At 43.2% G+C, this 26992-nt stretch overlaps 1 protein-coding gene across 3 annotated transcripts in view; it reads left to right on the top strand.

The window, feature by feature from the left end:
* Window positions 1-1425: 1425 nt before the first annotated feature.
* Mtus1 (microtubule associated scaffold protein 1) overlaps window positions 1426-26992 on the top strand; it is a 145476-nt gene continuing 119909 nt past the window's right edge. The window contains exon 1 of one of the 3 annotated variants that reach the window (XM_006253181.5): window positions 1426-1559. The gene's annotated coding sequence lies outside the window, so the exon portion shown is untranslated. Of the gene's footprint in view, window positions 1560-1684; window positions 1966-26992 lie in introns of those variants that run through there. The other 2 variants (XR_010058295.1, NM_001395000.1) reach the window with 2 other exon arrangements.

Consider the following 26992-nt stretch of genomic DNA (forward strand, 5'->3'; position numbering starts at 1 on the left):
AGGCATGTTGCTAATTAGCATAATTATCTCATGACTTGCCAGAAAAAAATCCGTGGCTTTTTTTTTTTTCCGTATTGTTTTGTTTTGTTGGGTGTCTTTTGCACAAGGAAGGATTGTCCCGTGAGTTTTCAATGCTGTATCACTTTAAAATTAGTCACATGATTTTTTTCCTAACGTCAGACAGATAGAGATCATATTACAGCAGGGATTTCAAAGATAAGCAAGAGGCGTTATCTACTGGAATATGAAGGAAAAAAATGGGAATTGGGCCTGCTCTGCTGGGTTTGCCCCTGCCTTGCCCTCTCTCACAGTGTGAGCATGTGCGAGTCACTTTGCTTCAGTTTCCTCACTCGAATAATAGAGATAGTAATCTAACCTTTTTACAGCAGGGTCTCCTTGTGAGCAAAGAACGGATCATTGTCCACGTGAAAGCACTTAAAGCTGTAAACAGCAAAGCTTTTAGTTCATCCAGCATTCATGTGTAGGCAACCCCTGAAATGCTTCTCCTGTCCCCCACGCCCACCCCACGCCCCAACAAATGTACTGAAGATGCTTTTTCAGCAATCCCAGGCCATGTAGTTTTATCTATGTATACAGGCATGCATACATTAAACGTAGAGCTCTGGTTCTCTGACATGTAATAGTTCAGGAATGTTTTTTATCTGTCCCAGGCAGACTATCAACCTTTAGGAAAACCTTATATTAAAATATGCTTAGTTGGGGGCTGGGGATTTAGCTCAGTGGTTAGAGCGCTTACCTAGGAAGCGCAAGGCCCTGGGTTCGGTCCCCAACTCCGAAAAAAAAAAATATATGCTTAGTTGAGGCTGAAATGTCCTCAGTTCGATTCAAGAACAAGGACTTTGGCTTTAAAGTGGTCGGACTTACCTTCTCTTCCTAGCTTCTCCCACTACCCGGCCTTCACCCCCACCTATCCGGTCCTCACTCCCCCTCCCCCTCCTCATCCCCTCCCCCTCCTCATCCCCTCCCCCTTCTCATCCCCTCCCCCTTCTCATCCCCCTCCCCACCCCCTTTATCTGAACTTCTAACAGTTGGAGTGTTGGTTTCTTTAATCTTTAATAGGTGCTCGCTTATAATCTGCTCGGAAGTCTGAGGACAATATAGAGCGCAGGTGGGACTCACAGAGAGCAATCAGTGCCGCTTCCTTACAAACCCGATAAGTCCGCGACTTTCCCACCTTCCAACCACAAAGCTTTCTGCCCTTCCGGGGAACCCAAAGCACAGGGAACTCGGGCAGCGAGGAGTTGATCCTCCCTCCGGCTACTCTGTCCGACGGTCCTGGGACCCCAAAGTTGGGCTCCGCAGAGCTTAGCTTTCCCACTGGGACCTGAGGGGTTTGGGGTCGCTCGGGACAGCCAGCCGAGTGCGCAGTCAGCAGAGGTGGCTTCGCGACACACGTGTCAACAGGTGCAGCGCGCTCCAGGACGTACGCCCGGGCTTGTGGCATGTTGACGTTTCGCCCGGGAGCCGGACTTGGCGGACGATCATAGTGGGACTCCGCGGGAGTCATCGTGCCTCAGGGAACCCGGCGCAACTCTCAGGTTAGTTTTTAGGGGCGCTGTCCCTTCTGCCCACACCTAGCCTTTGTCTGGGCTCTAGGAGCCGCCACGGGCGAGGGGCGAGGCCACCTAGCCCTGGATTCTCCGCCTTCGCTCCTCCCCCTGGCGGCCCCGGGGCGGGGAGGCTGGGACGCCGGGGCTCCGGGTTCCCGGTTCCCGCCTGGCCGCCCGGTTGCTGGTGCGGGTTGGGGTAGAGCTGCGAGCCCTAAGTACAGACGCCTCCCAGGCGGGACCCGCCAAGGGTGCGGATCGCCGTGGCTCCCTCAGGGCTGGCTCCCGGGCTCTGTGAGCAAGTGCGGAGTGGATCCCATTCTGCTGCCTATCCCGGCCGCAGTGGGGACCTCGGGAGAACGAGGAGCTAGGACGCGGCGACTGCAACGCACTCACGGTAACCCGACTGGCTTTCTGGGGAGGGGCAGCTGTCCTAGGGGTTTTAAAGTTGGAGGATGGGGAGGCTGAGCTCACGTGGGGCCCGAGGGGCTCCTGCAGGACAGCGGGCTGCGGTTGCTGTCACCTTGAAAGTGACCGAGTCGGTGGGTTTACAGTACGTAAGGGAGAACTGTCAAGTTTGCAACCACGGCGGAAAGCCGCCCACCAGCGCTGGACCCTGGCTCTGGACTTGGCAGCCTCAGGCTTCCGGCTGGGCGACTTGCCGGGGCCCATTCCCAGCTTAAGCAGTCAGGGCAGAAAATATGGGAGAAAGGGAATTACTGCAGTTCCCCAGGTCCTCATGCGGGTTTTACTCCCTGCAGACTCTATGTGAGGCTCTATGGGAAAACCCACGTTTAGGGTCGCCTTATTGATTACTCAATAGTGGACTTAGAATTTGTGTGAAGTCTTTTATCCTTAACTAGGGTTATCTGTACACTTATCCTGACACCCACTCTGCAAAATACTACTTTGAAATTGTCCGTGCTCTACAAAAGGAAATCCAGTGTATTTTGTTTGTCTAAAACCAGAGTCTTAGGCAAAACAGGAGGAAAGAGAGCTTTGATGTTTGCCAGGTGATCAGAGTTCAATCATAGTATCAAATCTCAGCGCTGTGGGGGTGGGGGTGAGAGTGGATTCAGGGAATCAGGAGACAATTTGTGGGAGGACAAAAAAGAGGTGGGCGGGGTTGTGCTTCCCTGAACATATGACCTCCATAAGGAGTGTTTTACAAATAGGTTATCAATTTAAATAGTTCATCTCCCGTTCTCTCCAGCAATTCCTTCAGGGCAATCTGTACTCTGTTGTGTGGGTGTGTTTAAACTCCTTGTTCATAGATTTCATTTCTCAAGAACGTTATCCTTAAGAAAAGTTATGCAAGAAAACCTGTTCCTACCCTGTTTAAAAAATTGGCACAGAATTTAGTTTTCAAATGTTGTATCAATCTTTGCCCCTGCCCCTGCCCCCTGCCTTCATCCCTTTTGCTATGGATGGAACCAAGAGTTTTGTATATACCAACACCTGGATTATCACTGATGGCTGCCCCAACCGTCACCTGTCCCTTTTAAAACTCGATTTATGTGAAAAAAAACAAAACAAACAAACAAACAAAAAAACCAATGTGTTTGGGAGAGGTCTGTACCTTTTAATTAACCGTTAGGAATTCGAGGATAATTTTTGTTGTATTTAACTAGGATTGTGAAATTCTGAATAAATTTCATGTAGAATTTTTGGAAACTAAACTTGAGTTAGAAGAATTAAGTTTTTAGGAAGCATGTCGAGCTCCGACTTCAACAGGATAGAATAGTCGATGTATAGATACAGTTTGGTACATTCAGAAAAGTAAGAGTCAATCCTACCATCTATTTTTTTTTTCTTTGTAAAATATTATGAAAAGTCCCCCATGTATAAAGCCTTCAAAATCTTAATTTAGTGTTACACATTATATTCTATAGATGTGGCGATTTACTTAACACTGTTTTACAAGCTGAACTTTTCATTTGCAGTCACTGTAATTAGATATGCTATCACAACATTTATCTCTTTTAAAATTTTGTCTGCAAGGTATGTTTTCTTAGGACAAAGTCCTTGGAAATCACAATTAGTGATTCAACAGTTTCTTTTTTTCTTTCTTTAGATTTATTTTATGTATGTTAGTACACTGTCACTGTCTTCACACGCACCAGAAGAGGGCATCAGATCCTATTACAGATGGTTGTGAGCTACCATGTAGTTGCTGGGAATTGAACTCGGGACCTCTGGAAGAGCAGTCAGTGCTCTTACCGCTGAGCCATCTCAGAAGTTTCTTTTAAAAATATTGAACTTTGGTTTCCAAAACTATCTAGTCAAACTAAGCAGAGCAGAACCGGGCTCCTGTGTTATCTTCTTTTTAACACAGGTAATTACTCCAGCCTTAAAAGGAAGTATCATTGCCAGCTTTATAAGGTGAAAGTGCCATCTTGGCGTTTAAGTTTCCATTTCTATGATTGCAAGTGTTATCAGGTACCCCACCTATATTTCCAGTTCCTTTCCTTCTTTTCTTTTCATTTGAGACAGGGTTTCTCTGTGTAACTTTGGCTGTCTTTGAACTTGTCCTGTAAACCAGACTGGCCTTGAACTCAGACATTGGCTTGCCTCTGCCTCCCAAGTGCTCGAATTAAAGGCATGTGTCACTATGTCTGGATGGTTGTCTCTTTACTTTAGTGTAGCATCACATTTTCCTCTTCGCATACTTGCATTTTTCTACTTATAAAAACCTCTTTCAGGCTGTTGACATATGTCTGTTCATAATTGCAAAATATTTTCCTTAATTTGTGTTTGTCCTAAAAACACATTTATGGATGTGTTGACTTCCAGAAGTATATTTCAGTGTTGTCAAACATGTTGGTTTTCCTCAAAATAGATTTTTAGTAGTTCTGAATCATAGTTTAAGAACCACACATGGCTGTCACTTCTGCCGGAATTCTGAGTTAGATCCCTTTTACATCTATGACTACAACTTCTATGTTCTGTGGTATCTGCTGTTGTACAATTTTTTTCTTTTGCACGTGTTAATGACAAATTGTCAAGAGTGGTGTATGTCATAGGATGTTCTTAGGGCTCGAGAAATGGCACAGACTGCTGCTTCTAGAAGATCTGGGTTTAGTTTCCAGCACCCACATCAGGAAGCTCACAACTGCCTGTAACTCCAGCTCTTTGGGGAACAGTGTCCTCTTTGGGTCCTTTGTAAGCACCACACTCAATCAGATCAGAACATTTAGGGAAACTGTACATAAATATTGGGTGAGAATTTTCCTGGTACTTTAGGACCTGAGGAATTGTGAAGACATCTACTTAATCTTTAGGACATTTTTCATATATCTTTTCTGTCCTGGAAGCCTTGCAATTACTCTAAAGCTTGAGTTGAACACATCCATAGAATGTATCAGTAAGCTTATCTTTTCTTGCCTTACCCTGGTGGTTTTATTTATTTATTTTTTATTTTATTTTATTTTTTTTGGTTCTTTTTTTCGGAGCTGGGGACCCGAACCCAGGGCCTAACTCTATTAATAGATTAAATTATTTTTTGAAGGGGACAAGAAGCCTTTGAAAGCTTGAGATAGCTCTGCGCTGGAATCTTGTGTCTTATTCTGGGTCTCTGAAGACCTTGAGAAAGTTTATCATCAGTCGTCGTCTTGCATAGTGTCCTTAGGCCCTGGGGGTGAGCCACCAAGCTGAGAGAGTTCAGAACGGCTGTTCAGGGTTTGTGTTTGGACATCCAAAGATGTCTCCAGTAAGAGGAGATGAAAAACATACATACATACAACATACACACAGACAGACAAAGCGAGCAAACACTAGTGACAAGATATGTTGTTGTCCTCTGAAGGAAAAGAGGCCCTCTTTGAAAAATGGCTAAGCTAGCCTGAAGTCTTGTTCTTTAAAAGCCTGCTTTGACCAGCAAGGCAGACTTTGGGTGCAGTCTCTGTCCTTTGCTTAGGATGGTTCCATATAATTAGGGATTGAATGTGACTTTCTTCTTCGAAATGTTTATTTCTAAGCCAAATTTCATAAAAGATTGTCTAGGTTGCAGTTACAGTTTTTGAAGTGACTTCAGTGTTTCTTGAAATCAGCCTCCTTTTCTTGTGGGTATTTTTTTCCATGATGGCACAAAGTATCAACTTAGTTTGTTCATTTGGCCCAAGATAAAGAAAAAAATGTGCATTTTGGGATAGTATATTTGGGGTTTTATCTTTTTTTTTTAAAAAATAATTATTTATTTAATGTATATGTGGCTATCTTCAGATATACTAGAAAAGGGCATTGGATTCCATTACAGATGGTTGTGAGCCACCCTGTGGTTGCTGGGAATTGAACTCAGGACCTCTGGAAGAGCAGTCAGTGCTCTTAACCACTGAGCCATCTCGCCAGTCTCCTCCAGTCTCCGGGTTTTTTTTTTTTTTTTTTTTTTAATCTTTGTAGAAAAATACAGCAACATTTCTTTTCCTATACAGTAAGCCAATTTGCTCTAGATTGAGTATAAAGGTGCCTTACCTAATAGTCTCCAGACTCTAGACGTATAAACAGACATACAGATTTTTTTTTTTTTTGGTTCTTTTTTTCGGAGCTGGGGACCGAACCCAGGGCCTTGTGCTTCCTAGGTAAGGGCTCTACCACTGAGCTAAATCCCCAGCCCCCGACATACAGATTTTTAACACAGTCATCTTTTTGTTTAAGGCCAGTCAGTATAACTAGGATTAACTTAGAAACGATTTTGTGTTGAGTTTGTGAAACTAAATATAATCTTAAAGTCATTTTAAGTTTCTCTTAGGATACCATTGCTTGCTTAAATGTGCCATTGTGCGTGTGTGCGTAGACTAACTAGAAAGGAGGAAGGAGTCTGCAGGGACTTCTCTGAGTTCATGTTGGGGAGTAGGGCTCGAGAGACAGCCAGACTGATGAGCCTCAGTGATCTGCTTTGGAAAAGATTTCTAGGCTACTATATACTTTAGTGTGCTTTTAATATAGATTGTACCTTGAAAAGATTGTGTTTTAAGCTTGATGCTGAACTTAGTATAGTCGATGGATTAGTCTGAGAGCAGATTGATCACAGTTACCCTGATCTACAGTGAAAGCATGTCGGGAAATTTTGTGTACTATATTGGCCTTGAGAAAGACACCTGCTCCCCCAATGGGGAGCATCGAATAACTAGAAGAGGACTAAGAGTAAAGACATTCTTTTGTAAATAACCAGTGATTGCTAAGTCTGGACTGGTGGGAGTTACTGTCTACTCCTTTTGTACATTGCTAACTTGGTAATATTTAACCTGGGTGTTATTTACACATACACCGATTTGGAAGAAAAATCAACATGTCTCCACTTTATTTCAGATAAGCAGTTCATAGGAGATGTTAAATAGTATTTGCTGTCACATAAGAAGTTAGTTTTCATTTTGTTCATCTTGTACAATAAAAAATTGAGATTGTAATTATTTTTATCTTATAAATACCAGTGATTTGCCTGAATTTTCACAGAGGCCAAAGGATTGTATCAGATCCCCAGGGACTGGAGTTACAGATGAGTTTTTGTTGTGGTGTTTTTTTCTTTTTCTTTTTCTCTTTCTTTTTTCTTTTTTCTTTTTTCTTTCTTTCTTGCTTTCTTTCTTTCTTTCTTTTTTTTTTTTTAATGATTACACTGTAGCTGTCTTCAGACACACCAGAAGAGGGCATTAGATTTCACTACAGATGATTGTGAGCCACCATATGGTTGCTGGGAATTGACCTCAGGACCTCTGGAAGAGCTGTCAGTGCTTTTAACCAGCCCACAGATCATTTTAAGTAACCATATGGGTGATGGGAATCAAACCCTGGTCCTTTGGAAGAACGACTAGTGCTTTTTATTTTTATTTTTATTTTTATTTTTATTTTTATGACTAGTGCTCTTAATCCCTGAGCCATTGCTCCAGTAGCTTGTAAAGTTTTTCTATGATTGCTAATGATTAATGACATTACATGGATACCCTGTGTCTATTTAAAACATAACTCAGCTAGCTTAGTGGAATAAAAATAGCCAGTATAGATCTTAGCAGTCTAAAAGATGTCATTCAAACATAGACCCACCCCCTTTCCCACCTCTGTCAAGTTGATTGAATTGTGTTTACTAGAATACTAGCTAAACTTGTACTGTATGTCTTACCTTTTCTTATATAGTAGACTCCTACATTGACATCATCTTATTGTTAGGCAAGGTACATAGTTGAAATTTGTTTTTGTACCACTACCAGCTTAATCCTGTACAGATTTGAACTGAGGATTGCAGGTCCAACTTGCTGTTGAGCAACAAGGATTGGAGACATAAAAAAATGGGTTAGAAAGGGCTGAGTCTCTCAGGATCTCTTCACTATGGAGACTGAGCTTGCTTTCATTAGATGCTCAGTCTAGAGTCCACATGTAGAACCAAGCCATTTATACATGTAGTTGTAATTGTGCTTCTGTGCTGTATTCTAGAGGAAAAGGCATGAAGAAAATCCCTGCTGCTAAAATGTTCTATTTAGTTTTGATCGGTTTCAAGCCCTATTTGGAACTCACCCTGAGGCCAGAACATTGCAAAGTAGAGGGACAGAGATTCAGAAGGGAATTGGCTTCAGTTCTCAGAGGGTGTTAGTATTTACGTTGCTAGAAATACTCTCGTTCTCATAAATTGTTAACACGTAATTTATTAGAGTCTCCACTATGTTGGAAACTATGTCTGTTGTCTTGACCAAGGTTTGGTAAGAAATTTGGTATCTAAAGAATCCTTGCTGGCTCGGTCACCCAGTCACTCGGGAGCCGGAGACATGAGGATTATAAATTCAAAGCCAGACTATGCACGAGGGAGTGAGCCCCTGCCTTGAAGTAAAAAGAAAAAGGTGAGGTGGGGTTATTTATGACTCAGTCGCCTAGTAAGCCTGAGATATCCTGGGTTCAATCCCCAAGATCCCACCCCCTGAAAATAGTTCTTTATTTCTTTTCTTTATTTTTTGAGACAAGAGTATTACTGTGACCAGCCTGAAACTTGCTATGGAGACCGAGTTAGGCCTCACAGAGAACCTCCTGGTTCTGCCTCTCCCATTCTGGGATTAAAGCCGTGTGCCACCACCTGCTGCACACAGAGTTCTTTTAAAAAAATTCCTTAGTTGACAGCACAGTTTTCCTGGCACTGTGCACGCAAGGTGGCTTCCCTTTCTTCTCCCAGCAGTGTTCTACGTTACCTTTTGTAAGCATTTTGACAATGGAGCCGAAATCTTATGGTGTTGGGTGCGTTTGTACTCTGTGGCCCGTGCAGCCTGGGATAAGTCTAGTGGGTGTGGGGATTTGCATGTGCTTCCCCCAGCTCCAGGTGCTAGAAACCTTTAAGTCCGATGTTTATTTCCTTGGTATTTTTTTTCTCCACTTTCTTCATTCCCTGGCCTTCCCCACTCCTTCCTTCATTATTCACCAGGCAAAGGATGACTACTCAGCCAGTCCTGGGTTTTGGGAAAGGATGCATAAGGAGCCAAGTGTCAGGAGAGCTGGAAGAGGCTGAGATTCCTATTGAAGTTCCTACGTGGTTACGTGGTTACGGGGTTACAGGGTTACAGGAGCCGCTCTCGGAACATCTGGCACTCCCACGTGCAAATACTTTTACAGAATTAATTCCACCTGTGATAATTTATTGTCTCCATGCGTGCAGACAGTCACAAGTTGACCATGTCTCTTGAATAGAGATTTGGGCTGTTTTCTCTTTAGAGAGCTAGGTATTTACAACTCACGGAGGAATGCAAATGACTTTGCAGTCGGAGAATGCTCTCCCTCATGTTTCCCTTAAGATTTGTGTGTGGTTTCCATTCCTACGGCACATTCTGTAGCTCATTAGGGTCTCTCAATCCTGAACTTGACTTAAAACCTTTTTAAACTTTTTATTTCATGTTTAAGTAATATTTCTGCTGCCTTTTGATGTTGCCTGATAAAGATCATACTGTAACTATGGGTAGGGTTTACTGGGCTCTAAGATTCTATTGTGAATATCAGGATCCAGCCAAGGAGAGGGGAACGGAGGCAGAGAAGAACCTTATATTAATATTTTAAAAATCATTGGGCTATTTTATATTAAAGACGTGATTGTTAAAAATGCATTATGAGCCAGGCGTGGTGGTGCACACCTTTAATCCCATCACTTGGGAGGCAGAGACGGGTGGAACTCTGTGAATTCCAGGCCAGCCTGGTCTACTGAGAGAATTCTAGGAGAGCCAAGGCTACACAGAGAAGCCCTGTCTCAAAAAAACCAAATCAAACCAAAAGGAAAGCAAGAAAGAACAAGCTTCATTATGTTTTAAATCTTCTAACCGTATGGTTTTTTTCAGGAGTGGGAGAAGGTTTTTGTTGTTGGTGGTCTGTTTGGTTTTGGGTTTTTTTGGAATTCACTCTCTAGTCCAGGTTGGCCTTGAACTCTAAGAGATCCACCTGCCTCTGCTTCCCACTGGCTGGGATTAAAGGTTTATGTCTCTACACCCTGTTAAACATTGTAGACTTTTAATTGAGAGAAAACCATTTTCTACTCCGCCTTTGTTTTGAGACAGGGTCTTGGGTGGTGCAGGCCACCTCAAACTTGCCATGAACTTAAACTGTTTGCCTCTGCTTTCCAACTTCTGGCTTTAAGAGTATTCCACAACCTCTAGGTTAGCACAACTCTTCTTCTTTTAAATCTTGAATGATGCCACTTCGTAGCCACTCTTTAGTGGCTAGTGTGGCTTTCCTTCTTAATGAAACAGTAATGAGACAAGTTAGTTCAGCTGTTAGCTAGGTTTTGCCATCTGGACATTAGCTATGAAACCTTGGAGATAAAAAGCCAGGTGTTGACAGTGGAGATAAAAATCCTGAGTTGACAGTACAGTTTTCCTGGTTAGACATTTATTGGGCACTGTGGCTTCCCTCTCTTAGTAGTGTTCTACATTACCTTTTGTAAGCGTTTTGACAATAGAGTTGAAACCTTATGACGCTGGGTGTGTTTGTACTCTTGGAGACTGGTTAGATAAAGCTGGGTGCATGGCTCCCATCCTCTGTGCTACTGGGGTGATTTTAGTAAGTTATCTCTTTCCCCCGCCCCCTAGTTGCCAGTCAGGACCTGAGGGATAGTACGTGTCTCTTGGGGTTATGCTACTACAGTGCCAGGTATTTAGAGCATGACCAAGAGGTGCTACTAAACCTTCCTTAGTCTGTCTTAAATCTGCTGACTCATAGGCAGCTGTGTAATTACGCTGACTAAGCTTTGGTTGATGGTGTTGCCTGGATCTGCTGGTGCATTTGTGGAAATTAAACCTCAGGCACAAGAACCTAATACCTTTTCTCCCTTTCTTGAAAATAATTGGTTTACACAGGAATATTTGACTTTATTCTTGGACTCCAGTTTTATCACCTCTTGGTTTTCTTTTGAGGGTTGAACTTGGTGAACTCCTGGTATTTTCTTACATTTGAGCTGAATCTTTTCAAAGCACATATTTCCTTCTTTCATACAGTCTGTAAACCGTGTTGTTCTTTTGCTACTCACATATTCTAAAAGTACTTAAAATGGAGTCATCACTTTGAACTCATGATATGTGTTGACTTGAAAATGCCGAAGACCCATCATCTCATATTTAACTTTTAACTTAGTCCATTCATATTGAAGACTTTCAATCGCAAATGCTACTATTTTTGTACACCTACATTAAAGTGAACGTTTCGAGGACACTTGCCTTGTGTCCATGTTCTTGAAAAACACTTTGTGCCCAGAGCACATTACGAACATTTGTATTTAGCTGGCATATCAGCTCTGAGTGTTGGGCATAGCCAGTCATGAGAGCTATAAGGAAATTGGGGACCTGAGCTCTTTGGATAACCGTTTTGTCTTCCATCAGGTTAAGGTGGCATTTGTCCATTTGTCCTTCCTCCCAGTAAAAGACTGCTATTCCCACTGATGAATTGCTGGTGTGAGCACATTTCGATGTCTTGGCATTTAAGTGAGATCAAAGTTATGTGAGTATGTGGATATGTGAAAGTTTAGACAGCATATGTTAACTCATCTTTAATTGTTTTTTTCTATTCAGAATGTAAAACAGAATGTTCAGTGTTTAAGCTATGCTCATGGGGCTATTTGTAGGGGGAGAGGCCTTCTGACAGCAGAAGGAAAGACTATTAAAGAGAAAACCCTTTCCCTACTTAAGGGCTCTATGAGGTCCTAAGAAGCTGGCCATCATTCACTGCTTGAGACATCAGAAAAGAAAGAACCCAGTTTCAGAGGACAACAATAGGGTAGATCAAGCAGCCCAACATGCTGCCCTAGAGATCAGACCTCTTTTGCCTCTGACTTCCCTGGATCTGGGGGTTCCTATATTCCATGACCACCTTAAATATTCAAAAGGTGACATAATCTGGGGTAGAAATTTGCCCATATCCCAACATTATGACGGATGATCGAGAACAACACATTATAAACCCATTGGACTGGAAGGAATAGGTCTGTGCATACTTCAGAAGATTTGCTGTCTTCCCACATGGGCATCCAGAGAATACAGGACTTGCTAATGTCAGGATGTCAACTCAAAAGAGATTATCAAGAACTGTAAAGCCTGTCAGTTAACTACTTGGGTGACTAATGAGAAGAACCCCCCAGTAATAGGTTCAGAGGCACAAAGCCCAGCGTCTACTGAGAGACAGACTTCATAGAGGTAAAGCCAGGAAAGTTTAGATATAAATATTTACTGATATTTATAGATACCTTTTCAGGTTGGACTAGGGCTATCCCTACTGTAAACATAAAACTCCATCCACAGTGACAAAGAAGCTCTTAGAGGACATACTGCCAAAGTATGGCCTTCTTCAGTTTTTATGTCCCAGGTAAGTCAGAGACTAGCCAATATTCTGGGGGATCCATTAGAACCTGTATTGTGCATATAGACCCCAGAGTTCAGGACAGATAGAAAGAATAAACAAAACCCAAAAGAGACCTTAACTAAATTGACCTGAGAGACTGGCAATGACTCAGTTAACCTTCCTTCCCTTAGCTCTCCCCTTACCAGATGGGACTTGCCCCTTTTGAAATTTTTTTTTGTGATACCACCACCACATTGTTCTTAACATACAGGAAAGGTCATTGCTAAGTTGAAAGGTCACCAATGGCTAGATGGTCTCAAAGGTGTCCAATGGGCTCATAAACACATTTGGCTTAAACTTCATATTCTCTGTAAAACAGGTCCCCCTCCAGCCAGGAGTCATTAGAGCCTCATTAGAAAGGTTCTTCCCATAGCCCTGGAGGTCGAAGGGATTACAACATGGAATCACAGACCTGTTTGCAGTTGAAGACAACCCAGACTAGTAGGAGGAAAACTCAGCCTCAGGACTTCCCCCTCACCCCCGTCTCCCACGGATGGAGTCCCTTCCCAAGCTACAGGGACACCATAAGGACTAGACAATGACAACCCTGATCCCCTCTAAAATATGATGGTCCAGTCTTTTCCAGTCACCAGTACATCTAGGCCTGAGTTAACTGAGTCATAAAGACATATCCCTATTACTGTTTTCATAAGATTAACTTCAGGAAGACCCATGATTGGGTCTTCTAGTTATCAGAGAAAGAGGGAATGAGAGACCAAACCTACTCCATCTTGGGACCAGCCCATCTTAAAGAAAAAAAGCCTGAGAACTTGACCTGAAGCAGAACCTAAGCTGTACCAATTACCAGGAAGGATCCCAATGGCTTGTCCTTGGCCAGAATTATTCCCTAGCCACTTCCTAGCAACAGTTAGTCAAAGATGAGTCTGAATGTTTCAGATGTGCTTTCAGACCATTTGTGATTGTTTATGCTCTTGCTTCAAAGCACTCGCCTGTCAGTTTACAATAGACCTTCAGTTAGATGCTTGCCAGGATAGATGCCTACCCCTCACTTCTATAAACCCTGTCCTGCTGAGGGTTCAGAGCCACTCCATCTCCCTTCCCATCCTGCTGTGTCAGGCTTGTGCTGGAGGAGAGCCCAAGCCGAGCTTGTAATAAAGAGACCTTCATGCTATTACATCAGAAATGGCTCCTTGGACTCGAGACCCCATATGTACAACAATGCCAAGCAACCAGAGCTTCCAGGGACTAAGCCACTACCTAAAGACTATACATGGACTGACCCTGGACTCTGACCTCATAGGTAGCAATGAATATCCTAGTAAGAGCACCAGTGGAGGGCTGGAGAGATGGCTCAGTGTTACCTGTGTTAAAAAGAAGATAACACAGGAGCCCGGTTCTGCTCTGCTTAGTTTGACTAGATAGTTTTGGAAACCAAAGTTCAATATTTTTAAAAGAAACTTCTGAGATGGCTCAGCGGTAAGAGCACTGACTGCTCTTCCAGAGGTCCTGAGTTCAATTCCCAGCAACCACATGATGGCTCACAAGCATCTGTAATGGGATCTGATGCCCTCTTCTGGTGTGTCTGAAGACAGCTACAGTGTACTCATAAATAAAAATAAATAAATCTTAAAAGATAATAAAAAAGATTAATTAAAAAAAAAAAAAAGAGCACCAGTGGAAGGGGAAGCCCTGGGTCCTGCTAAGACTGAACCCCCAGTGAACTAGATTGTTGGGGGGAGGGCGGCAATGGGGGGAGGATGGGGAGGGGAACACCCATACAGAAGGGGAGGGGGAGGGATTAGGGATCAGGGGGATGTTTGCCCGGAAACCGGGAAAGGGAATAACACTTGAAATGTATATAAGAAATACTCAAGTTAATAATAATAATAATAATAATAATAATAATAATAATAATAATAAAAGAAACGGCTCCTTGGCGGTCTTTTGGGGTTCACAAATGCTTCCTGACACAACATTAACAGCTGCAGCTCATAACAATCTATTATATTCCTTTAAAAATTTCCCCTGACATTCGGGAAGCAGAGTCAGCCAGTCTGTGTGTTCGAGGCTAGCCTGGTCTACATAGTGAGTTCCAGGTCAGCTGGAGCCACGTAGGGAGACCCTGTCTTGAAACAAAACAAAACAACAAACTTATCTGCCTCCCCCTTTCTTTTCTATCTCCTCCAGTGCTTGGGTTAGGGCTCTGCTATGTAGACTATGGTGATCTGGAAGTCAGTGACTGCTTCAGTTTTGTGTGTGCTGGGGGATAGATTCCATTTCTATAAGATTTTGTACTTTTTCAGATTGCTTTTTCAAAAAGACCTTATACAGTTTCAGGAGAATGACCATCTGAATTACTTGTTTCCCATTTTGCAATTTAGCACTCCAACATCTTGGATGTTAACTGAAGGCTAATAGGCAGACTTTCCTGGACTATGTTTTTTTTCTATGAAACCCCTCAGTCCTTTTCTTTTTGAGCTGTGCAGAGATAGGGGACGGTTGGGGCAAGGAGGTGATCCTGGGTGAAAATTTAACTAGGAGGTGAGGTCTGGTGCCAGCCTGAAGCAGAAGAGGCTAATGTCCCAATAGCCCCAGTTACAGCTGAGCCTCAGGCCTGTCTTCTGGCCTTAAAGATGACCATGTCTTCCAAGTGACCGCTAAGAAATGTACAGTGTTAGGACTTTCAAAGCAGGCCCTTTATAGAGAGAGTGACTCTAACCTTGGCTGCACTGTGACTTAGCCGTGTGCCTGTGTTGCCCTTCTGTTCAAGATGTTTCACGGCCAATGGAAAATCTGACAGGTAATCATTTTCAAGAAAAGGGTACAGGAAGTTGATGTTTAATAAAGGTTGGGTAGTATAAGACAAGGTGCTGGTTTGCGTAACTACACATACATAGATGACATTTTTCAACTGGTCTTGGCATGGTTGAGATGGAAAATTATTTCCTTTTAGCCAAGTGGAGTTTGAAAAGCCGTAACAATTTCATAAAGTTCCTGACTAAGAAGTTGTTCCAGGTCATTTAGTGCTATCAGAAAGAGATTTTAGTTTAGCCATAAGCCCTGCTGACCCCCCTCTCATTGACCTCAATGAGTCTCCGGTAATTTCTTTAATGAAGTGAATATCACTGACAGAAAGCAAGCAGTTTTCACTGAGTCATTTCCCAAGCCCAACTGTTAGCCTTTGGACAACCTTGATAAGCACTGGGTATGAACGGCTTGGTTTTAATTATTTAGTTTGCAGTAAGTACAGCCATGTCTGTATCGCTTAGTACTGTCTTGGAACTCGATGTTTGACCCCCTGCAGGTGCTCTCAGATTTTTCATTTAAAATGTCCTGTTTGGATGAAATTGTGAAGACTGTTTATAACATGATAACGATAGCCCAAAGAATAAAACTCAAACCTGTTGAAATATTTCTACCAGAGTATTTAGGGTGTTTTATAGATATTGTTGCTCCATAGGCTGTTGCCTTAGATTCCCAGAAGGCTCTTGGCTGGTGTTTCTGGTTTGCTTTGGTTCAGTCAATGGCTACAGTGGAGGGTGACGATGGAAATATCCAGGCAGGATCAGTAAAGCTTAGAGTTTCAAATAAGTAGGAGAACAGTGGTAGGTCTTCAAGTGCATCACATGGGTGGGGAGGATTAGCTGGGAAAGTAGATTACAGAATGAGAACTAAGATTAAAAATAATCTGTTGTTCTCCACGTGAAGCAGTAGGTACGTCCCAGAAAATACACCGATGCTTATTGGCTGACCCATCTCTGCAAGATCCTATCTCTGCAGAACAATTGCTTAAAGACCATGAACTAAAATGCCCGCCAACTTAGGTGTCCAGCTGTTAGTTTTGTTAAATGCATACTTGGGTAATGAATGAAGTAACCAGAACTTAAAACACCTCCTTTACTCAGGAAAGCTTGGCTGGCCAGATAAACAAGTTGTCAGCCTTTGGTCCTCAGAAATGGGAGGTTAGTAAGTTTGTCATACAAGGCTGTTAAAATTGCAGTAGCGGCTAACGGTGGTCAGGAAGTTTCCAAAAGACTTCTTTTAGCTCCAGAACAGCTGAGATGGATGGATTCTGTTTCATGGGTAAGGAAAATGAGGCCCAGAGCATTCTGGCTTCTAAGCACAGCGCAGGCACGAAGTCAATCTGGTAGCCTCACGAGTAACAACAGCTGCCTGCCATGTCCGGGTGGCTTTGGGGTCTGTGGCCGTGTACATAGACTCTCTAGGTGAGGTTAAGGTAGGAGAGACTGGAAAGAGATTAATCCCTTTTAAGGTGGGCATAGTGGTTAATTCCCATAGTCTCGGCTACTCAGGAAGCTCAGGCAGGAGGATGACGTGAGCCCAGGAAGTAGTTCAAGGCCATCCTAGACAATAAGAAGACCCTTTTAAAAAGCTCACCACATTTGAACTGCATTTACTGCCTGTGGCTTCCATGTATTAACTCTGTACGTCTGGGTTGACACTCCTCAAATGAGAGGAGGGATGGGAGCAGTGACTGTCATGTGGTTTGTCTGTCTAAGGGACCATCAGTGTGAGACTTGGAAGGCTGCACATGGATGTCACAGCTCTGTCTGTGGAAGAGGTAGCTGCTGCTGTCCCCATCCCTGCCCCACAGGCTGCTGCCTTCAGGCTGAGGAGTGGATTGACAACTCGTCAGTCCCTTGGTTTGCAGGACACTGTGTTTGTGACTTTTTCTCCATGCTTCTAACATTCAAAAGCTTCACATCCTATTTCAGTCCCATTCCACAACACTCATGAGCTGAAGTAGAAACGAATCTTTTTTTTTAATTGCTTTTATCTTGTTTATGAAAAAAAATATATCCTGTTACAAAACAGTGCACATGAAGTGGGTGACTTCCTAACGGATTCCAAAATTGGCATTGCCATGTTCTGGGTCTGTATGGAATTATCTTGCACATGCCCCCACTAAATTCCCAAAGGCAGGCCTCTTTGTATGGTCCACTCTGTCTGTGTGTTTCTAGAGGGTGGAGATTGCTCCCATAGCTCTCTGTTACTGTTTTACTTGAGCTCCGAGGTTCCAAATACAGATCTATGAGCCAAGGGTGTTTGGCAGCAAAGTGTTTACTAGGATGGCTGAGGTGCACTCATCACATGCTAAGGTTTAAGCTAGTGTTTATAGAACCCATGCTAAATGGATACTTTAGTACCTGTAGTTGGCACTCCATTTTGTTCCAAAATGTCCTTCATAATGTTGAGTTTGGTTTGACTTGCTCTTCGTGGTGGTTTAAAAACTGGTATTCCTGTGCTGTCCCTCTCGTGTCCAGGAGGGACCAGTTCATGAGTACAAGAGATAAGAAAAGCCGTGAAGGCCTCACTGTGCCCTCCTCATCCTTAGGGAGCTACCACCCTGCCACTGTCCTCTCCTCATGCACAGCCAGGACGTCCTCAGGCAATCTGGGCGCTGGTCACATCCACATTTCCAGTTTCTGTAATTATTTCCTTGTTCTCTCTTGCTTTCCTTACTGAAATGATTTTTTTTTTATCCTTGAAAGAGACTTTTTTTTTTGACTGAATGAAAGCTTCAGTGTGGAAAGGCTGGTCTGTTATAGGGACAAGGAAACAGGCAGAACTAGTGTGTAAAGAACTATGCGTGAGAGCAGAAACCACTAGTGTCTCCAGGACTGTTCTGAGTGCTATGGTGCAGCTTCCTGATTGGAGGCTCTCTAGTGAGATACAGTGACATAAAATTGATTTCTCACTTGAAATCCCTTTTATTAAGATAATAGTTCTAGAGAAATTGACTAGGTTTGGATTTTGAATATATAATATTTGTATAGTGGTGGGGAACGAAGCCGGGTGTGTTGGTACACACATATAATCCCAGCACTTAGCCTGGGTCAGGAGGCTAACACATCAAGATCCAGACCAGTGTGGGCTGCATACAAGAGACAAACAAGTGGAGAAGGGTTTTACTCTCAACAAATCCACATGGCTTTCCTAGCCAGCTCTCTCCTCTGACGGCTAAGCTAGGAAATTAGTATCCTAAAGGAGAAATGTTTACTCCTGATGTAAACATTTACATCTTCTTCTTATAGGATCAGAGTCATTTGAAGAAAGACATGTGTGGATTGTTTATTTAAAAGGGAGGGGTGAGTCAGGTGGTGGTGGCCCACACCTTTAATTCCAGCACATAGGAGGCAGAGGCAGGGGCATCTCTGAGTTGGAAGCTAGCCTGGTCTACATAGTGAGTTCCAGGATAGCCAGTGATACATGGAGAAACCCTGTCTTAAAGGCAAAAGGGAGGTGGTGGTGGGTAGGTGAGTGGGGATTAGAATATCAGATACCTGGTGGTTTAGTGTGTATGCTGCTCATTTTTCTCCTATGTATCCTTTAGTAAGGATCCTTACTCATCTGTCTTTGATTCTGAGCTGTCATGTCCCTAGGTCCCACAGATGTGTGATGTCCCATAGGGATGATGTGACCCTGGCATTGGTGGTTTCAGAATTCATTGGCCACAACCGAGATTGCCTTTCAGCATCCTGCTGAGTTGTTTCTGTTGAGGACTTTTTGCCAAGAGTAATTGTTGAGTTTTACATTTTGATTGATTTCCACTTGTCAGGTGGCATTCAAGGCTGTCACATAACTAAGATCTAAACTCAGGTCATTGAATGGTGCTAAAGGCTTTGAGTTGAATCTTCAGAAATATGTGTCAAACCAACAAAATCCCTTCTACATTTCCAAATTCTTCTCATATCCCCACAGCATACCCACCGGATATGTTTGCTTCATAAATTATTCTATCTATTCTTGTGTCTCTCAAGGCCCCAATTCTAAGATAGCAGTTCATTCCTTCTTGCTTCCATTTAAGAGATGCAAAAAGTAGCCACTACTGAGGCAGCGAGAAGGGGGTGGACTTGGCTGGACGATTTGCTTCCTGAGGGCCATGATTCCTTTGTTCTTCTAGAATGCTCACAGAGTTAGCTGTGTGTAGAAAACTCTAGCATCAGAGGTAATGGAGCACACCAAACAGGGAGAGCAGAGGTGTGCTGGCGTCAGTGCCAGACTCCCAGAAGCAAAGGCTAAATCCCAGGGCCAGTAATGACAGTGGGCACATATTTAGATACAATAGGCTTGAGGGTTCAGAAATATTAGCACAGTTCTTCATAAATCCCAGACAAAGAGTAAAGAGGAGACCATCTTTATGTCAGACTGTGCTTGGATGAAAGATAATATGGTGAGATATACCCTCTCCATATATTTGGATATATTGCCCAAGAAATGAAAGTTAAAATACTCAGTCCTCAGGCTGGAGGGATGGCATGGCAGTTAAGAGCACCGATTGTTCTTGAGTACGGGGTTCAATTCCCAACACCCACGTGTGGAGGTTCACAACTGCGAGTTGTGCCTTCAAGGCCACCGGGCACACATGTGGGCCGAACACCTATGCATATAAAAGAGAGGGAAAAAAGTGAAAAACAAAGATATGTAGTTGTAGTTTGAGGCTAGTAGGTTTCGATTTTGGTGTGGTGGTGTTTGGGGGTCAGTGTGGTCCAGGTCAGCCTGGGAGTCCGCTCTGCCCCAGCATCCCACGTGCTGGAGTTGCAAGTGTGTAGTCTGGATCTTGATACCCTGTCACTCGTTCTCCTGAGTCTCGTTATGGTTGTCTGTAGCGGTGTGGCATTAGGCTTAGTTTTCTAGAATACAAATGATAAACGTATGTGGTTTTAAATAATGCAGTGGTTGGATAACTTACCACATCATCTTGGTATGTTCTTTTTTGAAGGATTTTCTTTGAACCTTGTTTATTTTTCAATATCCAAGGCCGTTACACAAATCTATAATGTCAACACTGATAACCGACATACCCTCTCAAAAGCAACAGTATCCATCGATGTGATACTCCTGGCATGTAGGTGTGGGGTCTCTATCCAAGAGCAATGGCTCTTTGAGCTGTGTTTGATGAAATTCTAGGCACTGTCTCGCACATTTGGAATGGAAGCCCAGCCTCAGGTCTGGCTGGCTGAAGGCCGAGGGATCTGGATCCACGCTGGCTGACCTCGGAGTGCTCTCCCCTGAAGCCTGTAGGAGATTCTTGTGTTAGCTGGGGGTTTCTCTCAGTAGACTGCCTCGGGATTATCTAGGGGCAGCTCAGGAATCAGAGGAGTCACTGACCTAAAAATAACCCCTGCTTATGAGGAGCATCTACCGCACAGATCCACCGGCTGCCAGAGTCACACTGAGAAAGGAAGCAAGCACAGACTGGCGTGCAGGGGGCGGGGCTCTGGGGGGCGGGGTTCCCTCCCTGGTTCATGAAGGAGAGGTGAAAGTTTTAATGGTCTACTTTGAAAAGAACTTCGAAATAGTAAATATTTAGGTAATTTTATGGTAATAAGCTTAAACTGAGAAATAGTTCTAAATGATTCTTACCAACAAGATTTTTTTTTTTTTTTATTTCAAGTTAATCCCAGGATAAGTGTGAGGACTTGAAACAGTAAGAAACAGTAACTTGCCTTTTTTTTTTTTTCTTACATTGCTTGCGAACACAGAGTGAGGCATTGTTTGGGCCATGCAGACAATAGGATGTTTAGACAAAGGTCCACCCATGCGCTGGCAATGAAAGATTTCTGAGGACATTATTGAACGTTCTTTCTCAGAAGTCTTTGGGTGCTGTGTGATACACGTTTTTTCTTTTGAACGTGCCTATGGGTTTCAAGACAAATTGAACAGGGCTCTCTCCCAGCCGTCAGAGTGACTGGTAGTCTGACGAGGTGAGAGGGGGAGGATGCAGGATTGGATGATTGTTGTTGGGGAATTCTGCCTTGGGTGTCAGGCTCCCTGTGTGAGCAGTGGAAGCTTACTTGGGGATGACCCAGCAGTAGTGCCTAGCCTTTGGCAGTATTTGTCACCTGTAGTACAAAGGCTAATTATTGGTTGTTAGTCAGCTTTTCACCACTAAAATGAAGTGCTTCAGGCAGTAGATCCACTGCTTGGTTCATGGTTTTGAAGTTTCCAGCCTGAGAAAAGGTGAGCCCTTCTTTTGCCCCTCTGGCATGCACAGGGCTATATCCACTGGTTATGGCAGTAACTTGTGGCAGGGCAAATAGAGCATAACCTGGGAAATACAGAGAGAAAAATGAGATGGGATCCCATAATCCCTTTAGGGACATACTCCGATTACAGAATACCCCCCCTCAGGTCCCAGGTCTTGAAGGGCCACAACATCTCCCAGTAGTGTTCTCAGGGGACTAAGGTTTTGATATGTGGGGCAGTGACGTGGGAGTGGGGCACTCATCCAAACCACGTTGTTTTAAATCAGCTGACTCCTTTTTATTGCGAGTGTGATGGGAGGCCATGAGTAAGCGTAAAGGCATTGCAATCAAGAGGATAGGTTGGAGTTATGTGGTGGAGGGCATATTTTGTGCGGAGACAAGGAGATAAGCATTTGACAACTCTGTCTAGGAGACAGAGAAAGGCAGTTTGCCCCAGAGGATATTAGAGATGGAGAGAAATAGTTAACAATTGGAGTATATATTTTTAAAATTTTCTTTGGGGGATGTATTTTGATTGCATCGGGGTAAAAAGGAAAAGAAGTGCTTTAATGCTGCCTCCTGCAGTGCCTAACTGGGTCACCTGATCTACCTTGGAGGCCCTGAGAAGGCCCTTGGCTGGGGTCCAGAGGCAGAGGACTCATTTAGTTTGAGATGACTGTTAAATGCAAACTTACACGTAAGTCACGAGTTCAAGAGTTCTAAGAGGGTCAGGACTCCAGATCTATGTGTGGGAGTCCTTATGGAGCAAGCATACTTAGAATAAGATGTGAGGGAAGGGGAGAGTGATAAAGGGAGGAAGCCCAACACCTGAAGACAGGTTCGATACTCTCGGGCAGTTATTTGCCAAAGACAAATGTCTGTATTCTGGAGAGAAACAGTAGCAAACCTGAGGCCAACTGAAGGAGGTGCCTTGAGCTTGGCCTCCGTAGTATAAAGGGTTTGCTCAGCCTGCTGTGGTTAACTGTTTGAGGGGTATCAGATTATGTTCTTTTAGAACCTTGGACAAGCATAGAAAAGAAATGACCAATTCAGCCAAAGTAGGAAGTACAGTAAATCTTTGAAAAGCAGCAGAATGTGGGATTTAGTTATGTTAGGCAATCTCATCTTAGGGAAAGAAATATATTTGGCAATTATTGTTTTGAATATTAGCAGTGTGTGCAGATACTGCAAATTGTTTAGTACCTAAGATCTTTGAATTCTGGTACTGATTATAATACATACGGTTAAGGATCTCCATTCACAAGGACTCCTCCTCAGACTGCTTCATGCCTCAGGCAATGGCTAGTCTTGGTTTGTTAACTTGGAGTATCTGTAACTAACTTAAAAAACCCAACCTTCTGGGCACACCCATGGGATTTTCTTGTTACCCAATCATTTGAGGCATGAAGACCCACCTTTAGTCCATTTCTCTTGAGGTAGGAAGCCCCACCTTTAGTCCGGACCCCACTTTCCTGTGGCAGCCTATGTAAAGGACAAGGAAGGAAGAGGATTTGCTTTTTCTTTGCCCTCACAATGGCTAGTTTATTTCTTCGCTGAGGCACCCAACCTTGGGAACTGAACAGTTACTGGATTCTTAACTTTCCACCCACAGACAGCCATTGTTGGAATAGCTGGATCATAGCCTGTAAGCCAATCTAGTAAGTCCTGTGTGTGTATTCTCTTAGTTCTATTCTTCTAGAGAACCCTAGCTAATATACTGCACTACTACAGAGTATTTAAATACAGCTCCAGTTAAGCATTGCATAGGCAATGACTGCGATATACGACACATTTGGAAACCTTGACTAGCTGTCTGCTCCTCAGGTCTAAGGTAAGTATGAGGCTTGCAGAGTGGCCTTCCCAGTCTCTCACATCCATGTATCCATGGTCAGTGTATGTGATTTTCTGCTATAACCATAGTTTATGCAGTAGGGAATATTTCTGTCCATCTTCTTCCCTTTTACTGATTTCCGATGGAATGTTTGCCCAAAGATTGGTACTTAATTCATAAGCAAATATGTAGTATTAGGAAGAAAATATCTTAGAGGTACCCAAGAAGCCATGGTTTGGGCTCTAACTAAGCTCAGTGTCATCTTTAAGTCTTATTTATTGATATGCAACTAACATGTAGCAAAGTTTGCACTGCTTTGGCATACATTATTATCCTTGGGTTTAATTTCTCTACTTTTCTTTTTCTCCCTTCATTCCTTTCTTCCTCTCTTTGCCTTGTCTTACCTTTCGATGTGGTCCTTGTCTTAGGGTTTTACTGCTGTGAACAGACACCATGACCAAGGCAACTCTTAAAAAGGACAACATTTAATTGGAGCCGACTTACAGGTTCAGAGATTCAGTCTTATTATCATCAAGATGGGAGCATGGTGTAGGAGTAGATGAGAGTAGCTATGGTCTCAAAGCCCATGCCCACAATGACACACTTCCTCCAACAAGGCCACACCTCCTGATAGTGCCACTCCCTGGGCCACACATGTAGAAGCCATCACAGTCTTGCTGTATAGCCCAGGCTAGCTCAGCCTTCTGAGTGCTGAGAATATAGACCTATACCACCTACCACCATGCCTGGAAAGTTCACTGAATTTTGATGTGTGTGTGTGTGTGTGTGTGTGTGTGTGTGAGTGTGTGTGTGTGTGATATCTATATATCTATATCTATATATCTATATATGTAATATATTATATATGTAATCCCCAAATGCATATGTGTGCACACACAAATGCACATGCACCTGTATATATGCACACAAACAGATAGATGGACACACAAAGATATTTCTGTCATACTAGAAAGTTTCTTTGTGTTTCTTTGTTCAGCTCTCCCCCCCCCACTTCCCAAACATTGATTGTGTTCTTTTAGTTTTCCTTTCCCATAGCTCATAAATGGGATTGTATAACATGTAACCTTTTGTATGTAGCATCTTTCACTTAGCATGTATTTTAGATATTCATGTATCAATACTTTGGTTTTTTTATTGATTGGCATTTTATTATATGAATGTATCTTAGTTGAATCATTCACCAATGATGGGTATTTGGGCCACTCTTTCCCCCCTGCAAGTTGGTTTCTCATCCTGTTTTAACTCCGAACACAAAAGAAATTAAAGCATCACACTGGTCCTTTACCTAATTCACATCAGTCCTATACCATTTCCCATGTACTGTGCCTGTAAGTAATTTACATGATGATAATTGTAGGACACAGGTTTTCTTCCAGTTGTCTCATGAATTGCATAGTTATTAAGCAGTTAGTATTTCATTGAGTTTCTATCGTATAGATTTATAATTCTTTTTTATCATTTAATTTTTAAATCTGCACCTGTCCAAAACTAAGTTTCAAGCTCTTTGTGTAAAGTTTTTCTTATGATAAATTCCTAACAGTTTGCTTAAGAGTTACTGAAGCAATAGTAATCAATTCAACTGAATGGTCAAGACACGGTCAAGTGTCACAGGGGTGTGTGCTGTTTCTTAGAACTGTATGTCACAAGTTAGTCAGGAGCCAAGTCAGTTAAGCAATCGGGCCTTCATTGTTTCTCAGTACACTGGCCCTGTTCCTGCCTTTCATGTTCTGCTTCTGGGTACATGGCAAAGGTGATTGTGCACAGAGAATGGACCTTGCGTGTTCTTCAGCTCTTGGACATACTGGGCCCGGGCAACTGTTTCTGATTCAAATGTTATGGAGAGAAGGATCTGATTTGAGATAGTGAAGGACAGATTTACTAGTTGTCCCTTACTGAACTCATATTCGAAAGGTATTCATGTTAAGTAAAATTCTTTTCTGGTTATTGACCTTGCTTTCCAAAATAGTGATTACAATCTGGCTTTGTACTTACTACTATTGTTTTGAGAAAGAATATCTCTATGCTGTCCCTTAAACTCCTGTGCTCGGTCAAACTCCTGCCTTAGTGTGCTGATTAGCTCTAGCTAGGTAAATATGTACATGTGGATGCATGCATACATACCTGCATCTGTCTGTCTTCCTGTCTGTCTGTCTACCTATCTGTCTTTCTGTCCATCCGTCCTTCTCTCATACCATAGTTTCCCCTCCCTTCTTTCTTCCCAGTCCCATCCCATAGTCCTCTTCTTTTGCCAAGGTCCATTTCTCCTCCATTCCCCTCCAGAAATAAACAGGTCTTCCGGGGATGTCATGGCATAACAAGTTACAACAAGGCTAAGCACAAACACTGATATCAAGGTTGGACGAGGCAGGCAGGAGGAGGAACCGGTTCCCAAGAGCAGTCGAGTCAGACACTCCTCATACTCCACTGTTAGGAGTCCTCCAAGATCACTCAGCTACACAACTATTGCATCTGCACCAGACCTAGGTCAGACCCATAACAGACCTATACGGGCTCCCTGTTTGTCTGGTTGTTGCTTCCGTCTGTATGTGCTTATGAGCACTGGTTTGTTGATTCTGTGGGCTGGGTTTTTATAGTATCCTTGACCCCTCTGGCTCCTACATACTTTACTCCCCCTCTTCCTCGAGATTTCCCTGAGCTCCACCTGATGTTTGGCTGTGGGTCTTTGCATCTGCTCCTATCACTGGCTGGATGAAGCCTCTCTGATGACTATTATGCTAGGCTACAGGTATAACAGAGAATCATTACAATTGTTTTTGCCAGCCATGTTTGGTTCTGTCCTGGATCTCGGGACTATCCAGTCCCTGGTCCTGGCCCTGCAAGCAGTGTCAGGTATGGGTTCCCACTCATGGCATGGATCTCAAGTTGGACCAGTCATTGACCACTCCCACAAGTACTGTGCCACCTTTACCCCAGTACATCTAGTAGGCAGGACAAATTGTAGGTCGAAGGTTTCATGCCTGGGTTGGAAGTCTTCCCTAGTTATACAAGATGGCTAGTTCTGGTTTCATATCCCCCATTATTAGGAATCTCTGCTATAGTTACCCTTGTAGATTCTAGGAGGTTTCCACTGCACTAGGCTTCTATCTTATCCCCAAACTATGTTCCCTTCCGAATTCCAGTCATTTCTCCAAGTACCCTCTTCTCCATCCCACCATCCCTCTCCTCATCACCACCTGCCCCCAAAGCCCCCATGAAATGTGTCCTATTTCTCAGATCAATGGGTCCCCGTTGATCTTTCCTTGTCACTTGGCTTCTCTGGGTCTGTGGATGTGACATAATTATTCTTATTTGACAGCTAATATGTGCTTATCAGTGAGTACATTAACATGTTTGTCTTTCTGGGTCTAGGTTACCTCCCTCAGTATTTTATCCATTTGCCTACAAATTTCATGATGTCCTTTTTGAAACAGCTGCATAATACTGTTTTGTAAATGAACAACATTTTCTTTAGCCATTCTTCAGTTGAGAGGGATATCTAGGTTGTTTCCAGCTGCTATGAAGATAGTTGAGCAAGTGTCCTTGTGGGATGGTGGATCCTCTTTGGGGTATATGCCCAGGCATGGGATAGCTCTCTCATGAGGAAGATCAATTCCCAACTTTCTGAAAACCTGCCATACTGATTTCCACAGTGGCACATTTGACATTTGTACTTCGTCGGTAATGAGGGAGTGCTCTTGCTTCACATCCTCACTAGTGTGAGCTGTCGCTTGTGTCATTGATCTTAGGCACTCTGACAGGTATAAGGTGGAATCTCA

This window comes from Rattus norvegicus, chromosome 16 (assembly GCF_036323735.1).
Source record: "Rattus norvegicus strain BN/NHsdMcwi chromosome 16, GRCr8, whole genome shotgun sequence".
NCBI lineage: Eukaryota > Metazoa > Chordata > Mammalia > Rodentia > Muridae > Rattus > Rattus norvegicus.